General features: G+C 33.1%; 1 long non-coding RNA gene across 2 annotated transcripts; it reads right to left on the bottom strand.

Annotated features, from left to right (window-relative positions):
* Positions 1 to 261: 261 nt before the first annotated feature.
* On the bottom strand, positions 262 to 8,934 carry LOC146997111 (uncharacterized). Of its 2 annotated transcripts, none has more exons than XR_015041127.1 (3): positions 6,264 to 8,934; positions 4,835 to 4,949; positions 262 to 2,062 (listed from the first exon to the last, which is right to left on the bottom strand). It is a non-coding gene; the product is annotated as an uncharacterized LOC146997111 (long non-coding RNA). The 2 variants fall into 2 exon arrangements; XR_015041126.1 differs by having other exon boundaries at positions 7,416 to 8,926.
* Positions 8,935 to 9,383: the final 449 nt, after the last annotated feature.

Below are 9,383 nucleotides of genomic sequence, written 5' to 3'. Positions count from 1 at the left end.
TATGGACTGGCCAGCATTCTCACCGAACTTGAATCCAGTAGAGCACGTGTGGGACATGCTTGTCCGACGAGTTGCAGCCCGCCAACCTCCTCCTTCCTACATGTCTACCGGAACTTCGGAGAGCATTGACTTTTGAGTGGTGTAATATCCCCCAAGATCAGATCGATAATTTGATACTCAGCAAGCCTAGGCGTTGTACGGACTGTATTGCATCGTCTGGAAGACATGCAGTGTATTAACAATCATACCAACCACGAAATATTGTTTTTTTTTTTTTTTTTTTTTTTTTTTTTTTTTTTTTTTGTAAATGGGTTTTTTTTGTAATTTGCTCCAGGGAGAAGAAATTGCTAATTTTTTTTTAATAATATCAAACATACAGCATTTTATTTTGCTCTTTAGCTTTTGTTTAATAAATAAGATTTACAAATAAGTCAAATTTGTTTTGCTTCTAACTCTTACTTTGCCTGATTTTGCATTATCCTTAATTTATGGACATGAGTGTAGTTTCAAGCAGAAAGCTAGCAGAAAATATCGAACTAAATCAGCAAATTAAGAAGGGTGTGGAATACTAAATTCAGTTAAACTGTATAGTCATTAGCTAGAGAGATGAAAAATTAATAATGTCCTCGCCGGGACTAGGATCTGGACATCTCGAATACGCGCCTAGTTTGCTAACGTTACACAACGAAGGCAAGCAAAAAACTAGGTGAAGAATCATCACCCACAACCTTTTAGTTCGGGTGCCACTGTAGAATCATTATTTTATTTTGATGCTGGAAACTTGAAAAATGAGCAATGGCGTCTCCGGTAGGTACCTGAACCTCTCGAATACGCGTCGTTTGTGCTAACGTTACACCACGAAGACACTCAGAAAGGAAGGAGAAAATGACTTATAAATTCAGTCATTTTATTGAAAAAAAAAAGTTTAAAATATTTCTTTTTATCACAGAATATTTAACAATTTTTAATATAATATTTCAATTTAGGCACATTACATTTCACTACACAAGCATGTGCAGCAAAATTATCTGAGCTGTTGCTAGTGAAGTTATAATATTGTTGCGTGCGTACGGGTTCGTTACGAAATGAATGCACAAGTTCGATGAAAAATGAACAAAAATTTATTATTATTTCAACAAAAATGCTTAAATTTCCTCAAATTATCATGCAGTATTACAATATCTCACAGTAGTTATCTTTTAATTACTCAAATGTCCAATATAACGTAATTCAAAACAGCTAAAGAAAGCTAATCCGCGAATTCGCTACAGTCAACAAGAGCAGTTTTCTAAACAAGCAACAAACTAAGTAATTACTACACACTGAGAGGTTTTCCTCCTTTTATAAGATTTTAAAAGCGCGTGCGAGAATTTTCTGGTACTTTCTCGAAATCAAAAAGACAATTATTTATTTAATGTTAAATGCACGTGCTCTTGTATTTTTAATTTTCCGGCTTAGCTTTCTTCTTTTAATATTCGTCACGCGCTGCACTGCGCGGGAAATGAAACCATTTAATTTATAATTGAACTAACATTAGCTTTTTAAATACCAAATTCGTATCAATATTTAAAGCGGTTTGCCAGTAAACTGACCGATTCTAAGTCAGCCAATTTCTTTTACGTTTCTCCCGTCCAGAAAGCTGAGAAAGAGGGGTATATTAGTTTGCAAACTTCAAAAGATACAGCATTTGCAAAGATAACTCTTTACAAGTATGGCGTCCCAACGGAGAGTAACAGACTCTTTTCATCGTATATTTGCAGAACATTGTTGAAGATTCTCAAATCCTATAAAAATATTCCTTTTTATAGTACTTTGTAGGAGTATACACATGCTGGACGTTCGTAACTTTGAAGGGGTTGTGCGACATGATGGGTGATTCGTAATTCTTTAGGCACTGATCCAAAGAGATTTGGTCCAAAGGTCTTCGACAGAGCAAAGAATCAAGCCAAAAATGAAAATTGGTGAACTCAGATGAGAAAAGATGTGGAGAAACGGTCTTCAAACTTTGTCGACTCAAGGAACACTAAGAACTGTAAGGGTTTTTCGGTGAAATCCATCCCACCTTTAGAAAAATGTACCATAAATCAGTATTTAAAGTAGATCAATATGTTATATTTACTTTACGTAAAAAAATATTTTTAATTTAAACATTTTAACATAAAACTAACGTAATTTAGTCATTATTATCATTAACCTGTACTACAGTTAACAACTACACTTGTCTATTTAGTGACTAGAATGTGCTTCCATTTTTTTTTTTTTTTTTTTTTTTTTTTTTTTTTTTTTTTTTTGCACGAACTTTTGAGGTCTAGCTGTCTAGATCTGTTGATTATGTGTAATGGCATTTCCTTTTCTGCGTTTAATTTGTTTTCATATTTTCCTTTAGCTGAAACATACGTTGAGAAAGATTTTTCATTTAAATACGCTGTTCCAAATGTCATTAAAATGTTTACAATAGCTGTGCGAAAAATTTCTGTGTATCCTGCATGAATGGAAAATTTATGATTTATTATAGTCCTCTAAGAGATTTTTCCTTCTTTTTACGAAATAAAGGAACTATTGTAATCACGAAAAATTCCGGTTACAATATTTCAGCCAAAATATAGATTTTGACAGCTATCAAATGCAATTTAACGATGTTTTTGCGTAACATGTGTACGTAAGGAGTTTAGTTAATCTACGTGCAATATTTGTTTAATTATCAAAAATTTAAAATTGGTTTAAGTGCTGCTAAGCTTATTTTTTAACCATAACAGCCATTTTTGGTTAAAACTGAAACTTAGTAGAATAGTGAGTTAAATATTTCTGCACATTCAGTGTCCTTTTGCGGAGTGGGGCCAAAGCGAAACTTTTATGCATCGAATAACCTGCTTTCTTGCCGCCTGTTGGCCGAATAGTTTGTTTTTGCGTAAAAAGTGTCACTTCAATTGTAGAGACTGTTTCTTTTAGTGGTTTTTAATTGTATTTGGTGTTTTATATTTTTATATATATTTTTCAATGTTTAATCAAGATATTTTAAGATTTTATGAAATTTTGCCTCATCGTGAAGTGAGAACTGAACTAATTCAATGAGAAGTCTATCTCTAATGAAATTCAAAGATATAAGTTTAAAAGAAATGCAGCAAAAATGCGTATAAATTAATATTCCGCGCCAGGAAGTCATATGGTGTCTTAATCAAATTTTTTCATTCAGACATATTTATTTTTTTTTCCTCATCAGAAGTATTATTTTGGTGCTACTTTGGTAGACGGTTGCACGGATTTTTGGCGATTTACGTTGGCCGAATTGTTGGCGCGATTATTACAAACGTCAGCCATCTTGAAAAACGCTGTTTTTACGCATAGTAAAGTATTCGAAACTTAAAAAATAAATAAATAAATATCGTTAAAAGTAATCGATTAATTTTTTGTTGAAAATGTCATTTTTTAAGATGGCAGGCAAGTGTAAATAAATACATTTACTATAAGTATAAAATACTAAAGTAAGGTTATTATTACTTTCATATAGCAAAGAAGAGAATAAAAACACCACTATAAAAACATTGAGCCAACGTTTAATTAGATTAAAATATTACTGAAATTGAATATCGAATTCAAAACCATCATACCAACATTTAAAAGAATTAGAATATTATTAAATTCAAATACTTTAAAATACGTTATATAGAATATAATTAACATTAAAACATATGGACAATAATTATCTCAGCAATTTCTGAAAATAGTGTATTAATTTTTTTTAACAAAAATTGAACTATACAATTATAAAATAAAAGAAAAATATGTACTTACATTTTTTTGAGTGTTTAACCTGTTGCTTATTGATAAGTAGCACAATAAAAAATCAGAATCATAATTTAGATAACATCTTTGAAGGAATTCGAAGATATAAATTAAATTTTAAAACGGCGCGGAAATGCATAAATTGTCAGTAACCAATCAGGGAGCTGATTACAGCTCGTTAATGCACAAATATTCTATAACCAATCAGAGAGCTTATTACATCACGGCTAGAATTAAAATTATTTAAAAATTCATACATAATAAAATCATTTTTTAAAAAAATGCAAAATTTAATTGTATTTTTATATTTAAGAGCCATAAATAATGTTTAAAACATTAGATTAAATTTATACATATTAAAACGAATTACTTTTAAAGTAAGGCGACGTCATTGATTACATCATCCACAACATAAAATTTCATAAAATATGATAAACAATAAAATTTTTATTTCAAATAAAAATGCAAAATTAAATTGATTTTTAATATTTAAAAGCCATAAATAATATTTTAAACACGGAATTTATGCACAATAAAACGCATTATTTTTTTAAATAAAATGACAACAAAGTATCGGTTACCATAAATAACTTATCCAGCAATGGGTTTACCATAAGTTGTATTACTCGCCAAAGCATTGCACGGCATTCTTTGTTACACGTGATGACTTCGTGTTAAGTTTAAAACGTAATCTGTAACTAAATGTATCTTTATAGTTTCTCATTTAACAAAAACTAATAAACTAGTGTGAATGCTTTATAATATCCTTTTTGAAATTTTCTTTTGATTTTTAGAGCTCCGAAGCTTCGCGGAAAATAACTTGAAGAAAAAGTAAGAAATAGTAAAGATCTCAGATTCCATTTGTACTTTACGGAAAGTAATCGATCTCTTTTTCAGTATCGCATTACCAAGTTTAAATATCATGTTTTTTACATTTCGTTTAAGTCCGAATCGACACCATTTTACCTTTCGACGACTTTAACAGATGACCGCCGATGACATGAGTTTGAACAACGAAGACACATCATTTACAATACGGCAAACCACTTACCATTTCCTTTTTTGAATTTCAGTCTGTGAGGATTTTTCTATTTCATTTTACGTAAAAAGATTAAACAGTCCCGCTGAAGACACATGATGACGACCTCTCTGGCAGGTGGAATTTTCTGCAGGGAGAACGGAGGAATAAGGAGTGTAAAACAGAGGTATTTTAGGCAAAAGGCATACAAATCTATGAAAGCATGGGGGACTGGCTTCAGTAAATAATGGCATATATGGCCGGACTCTTCAATTACGAAGAAAAAGAGGCTAGTATCAAACCATTTTAAGAGAAAGACGCTAGCATCAAAGTGTCATCAGTGGCTTACAATTTCGAACCCACTCTGATGTTGTTAGCGTGTTCCCTCAGTTAGGTAGATAGATTCAAGGCTAAGCTTAAGTTACTAACGGAGAAGGATGGCACTCTTGCCTCTTGTTGCAAATTAGTTGATTTCTCAACCGCATCGAAAACATTCGTCTTTCTATTTCTCGGCTATTTATAAGTATGCATCAAAAATGTTCCTCCAGATTTTAAAGAAATCAACTGATTGTACTCAAACTACATCTAACTGATCCGCAGAGTTTTTCAAAAGTGGTAGTTCGGTCTAGGTTAAATCCGAATGGGCTAGTGCATGGGCGTCTTCGCGGTTTTCCCCATATATAAGTGTATACAAGGCACTTTCTCATAGAACGTCTCCTACGAAGGAATCCCTTCCTTTAGGCACATAGCCCTTCCGTGCTTTGCCACATTCAAAATTAACCAAAACCAAATATTGTACTGACTCTACATCAAAAGCAGATGACAATATGTTTTCCAGGCTTTTAAGCGCGGTTATTTACATATATGAAAAAAATAACTTTAAAGGCACTAAAACTGATGTCTTGACTCTTTATCTAAATTTTCTAGCATTCAGTTGATTAACATTATATTAACTGGTTAGGATCTAATTCTATTAATTTATTTTAGTGCGAGAACATGCTTGCGCACTCTGTCAATTAAAAGTCTCAATTTTTTTGGCGATTCGCGATGTATTTTAAATATGGATAATAATTCGGTAACGTGACTTTTAATTATTAACCGTTTATTTTCGAATCTGGCTATTACCGTTTTCCACAGAGATTTATAAGTTTCATCCGTAGTCTGAGTTTTCTTTGCCTGGCCAACAAGAGTCGATTGCAAATAACATAGGTTTTGTGACTCGGTTTACTACCGAGTGACAAAACTTTGTTATTTGCAGTCGGTATTCATTGTCATCGATTATTGATTTAAACTGAACTTTAAAAAGAAACCCTAATTGGCAGTTTCAGTTGAATTTAGGCAAGGTAATCTCTGGCAGTTTAACTGAACTTTGCTTTTTTAATGCCGCAACATTACTACGAGAAACAGTATAATTGCTGCTGGGTATATTGCCCTGTTCCTCTGATAAATGTATAAAGCTTACCTCACATTTCTCGACGTCAACTTCCATTTCCGAGAAGACTTATCTTGTTTGTGCTCTTCCCAATCTTCAGAATTTAAAACACATCTTTATATGCTTCAAATTTGTTGAAACTAATTTTAATATTGACCAGCTTACACTCGAGTTCTGCAGTGTCAACCTTTGATTCATCGTTATGTTAGTCACAAAGCCCTTCAATCGCGTTATTTGTGCTTTCAGATGACCCTTTCTTCGTATAAGAACATTAATCTCTAATGACCTCATTTTCCTAATATTAGCAAGTTCTTCCAACAACAAATAAAAAGATATTTACTTCAAATATTGCAGAAATGCTCCTGCTGATTGGACCACAGTTGTGGAATATCACTGCGAAATAACGAAATTTCTTTTGAAATTTCTTCATTATCTAACCACTTAATTAGCAGCTGTACAAAAGCGAAACAAACAACAATCTATTAAAACATTAGTATTAAGAAAAATACTTTGTTCGCGCATGCTCGTTACAGGATCTATTGCTAAACAACGACAGTATAGGAGAACGGTTTCTGTTATCAGACGATTAGGAGCCAACTATAGTTATTAATAACATGAAATGGCCTGCTATTGTAATGTGTAGCCATAGAGATTTAATAAAAAACAATATCAATAGCAATATAGAATAATTAGTAATTTATTCAATCTACTGCACGGGCAGTAAAGCAGAAATTTCTGGAATAATCTAATATGAAATGGCCAACAGAGGATCGAAAATTAACAACAAAGTTGGGAATACCATGTTTTTTTAATTTCAGAACATGAATATGAAATCTGGAAAGGTCACCTGCTAATACTTAATACTGCTAGCCGAGGCTACAACTACAAAACGAGCAAATATTTGCGCAACATTTGGGAACATCATTTTAGTTACCATTTTTCGGACAGTCAGGCAGCGATTTAGACACCTCAAGATTATGGAAATAAATGCATATGAAACATATAAAGGGAGAAGGATATATAAAATGTAAGACAAAGTCCCATAGGTTCCTCTGCGACACTAATAAAAGTATACCTATGAACAACGAAATATAAATCGACACCAAAACACTATTGAAATACCAAAATTAATTTCAAAATAAAATAATTAGAATTGTATATAATGAAACGCAGAATACATGCCTGAGACCGACAACCAGTTGGAGAATGGTAAGAATATCGCTCACTGTCTACTGGATTCCTAGCTGTGCCGGTTTCAGGGGGAGCTGTGCACCCCGTAATAGATGTAGTGCTAGAACAGCAGTGCGACGGAGCAAAAATAGTCAAACCATATAAAGTTCTGTTCCTCTGTCCACCTTTCCCTCTCCCTGCTCATTAAGGAAACTTATGGCAGCGTGAGCAACATACAGCTTCTCATTCTTGTTGAAATATGGTGCGACACAGGTCCAGAAAATATGGTACAGCTATAATCTAATTCCGTAACAGGAGGTAGCCGAAATACTTGATATGGTTTGTTTTTGTTGTCTTGCCTGTGATGAAACCTATTTATATATAGCCAGGGACAAAGATGAAAACTTGGCAATCGGCAAATTGTTGTTATCGTAGGGATTCGTTTCATGAACAAGACCCAAATTTTTAACATTTCAGCAAGAAGGGCCCGACAATGAAAAATGTGTACAGAGGTCAATTCAGTGTCCGGGCAGTTACACAGTTTCTGTAGGTTTTCCTATCTACTGTGTCAGTTTTCAGTCCTCTGTGATGGCGAGTTCTAAGTTTCACTCTAATTTTTGTTAAAAGTCTATCTCCATTGATGTTATGGAGTTCCTGCTTTATCGGAATTGAAAGTTCCTTCAGTTTGTATTTGGCCGCGGCATTTTCGTCCCAGAAAATAATATTTACATTATAATTATTGCTAAGAATTTGAGTCTCTTTTGCAGTTTATTTGCGTTCTCGTTATTGTGATGTTGACATTCGCTGCAATCACTAAAGAAAACAGACTTTATCTAAATATTTACCATCGTTTAGGCGAAAGTGTATTCGCTGGTGATTAGAGAGCTTGTATACAGGATTTCTTGTAGAGCTGCAATTAAACAACAGAAGACAATGAGTCCTTTTGGTTCCTCAGAAATGGGAAGGTATATGTACATGTCAAGTGCCAGAAAAGTTCCCCTATTGCTTTCGAAAAGACGTTTAAAGATTCTTAATATTTTCACTGCATTTTCATTACATGGGTTTTGATATGCTTAGTTTATCTTAATTCTGCATCTAATGTGATTCTTAAGTATTTTGGACATGATGTCTTCATTATGAATTTGCCTTCAATGTACAATTTTGGATTAACCAAATGTCTATGCTTCTTGCCTGTTGAAGATACATACAGTAGTCTTTTAAGCGGATTAAGCATTGATCTTGGGCTTTAAGCTCTGCGTTCATTTTACGATCCCATTTATTAGTTTATGGAGTTTTTATATCTTTGCTGGAGTGCCAGATCGCGAAGTCATATGTGAGAGAGGCCGATTGAGTATCTTTTTTAAGGGCGAATGTCTGTCATATATAACAGGAAGAGAAGAGGACTTAAAATTGGAGCTTGGTGTACACCTGCAACTATTATCTTTTCCTTGATAAAATTTCCAAGATAAGGGTATCTCCTTCAATACCGTATATGGTTTATTATTTTCTGTCTCCATATTTTATCAGCTGAGGAAGACATATAAAGAAAAAAACAAAGATCTTTTTGGTATCGTTCTTGGAAACCATCGATGATAGAATAATTGGTTTTCCACTATATGTTATTTTCCATAGTGAGTCTTATAAAAATTTATCTTCCTATGTTTCATGAGGACATCCGTGAATTGTGAGTGGATAATTCATTCCATCACCTTGCAAAGGATGCTGATTAGGACGATATGCCATAAAGTTCTTGCATTCTGTAGCGATTTATTTGGTTCCAGCAAAGGTACAATAACAAAAATCTTCCAACCAGACCAGACTTCCATGATGTGTTAAAGATGGTCAACATGCATTGTCTTGTTCTTACATTAAAATATTTAACCAATTCTCCAAAAATATAATAATTTACAAGTGATTTATTTCCCTTAATAGTTTTGGTAGACATACCTACCAACATATATCTACTGTTAGCCCAGCTGC

Source organism: Stegodyphus dumicola, chromosome 5, assembly GCF_044657685.1.
Source record: "Stegodyphus dumicola isolate Sdum_Otavi_A_Nest chromosome 5, ASM4465768v1".
Lineage (NCBI taxonomy): Eukaryota > Metazoa > Arthropoda > Arachnida > Araneae > Eresidae > Stegodyphus > Stegodyphus dumicola.
Note: the sequence above shows the minus strand (reverse complement) of the source record. Positions and strands in the feature narration are given on the sequence as shown.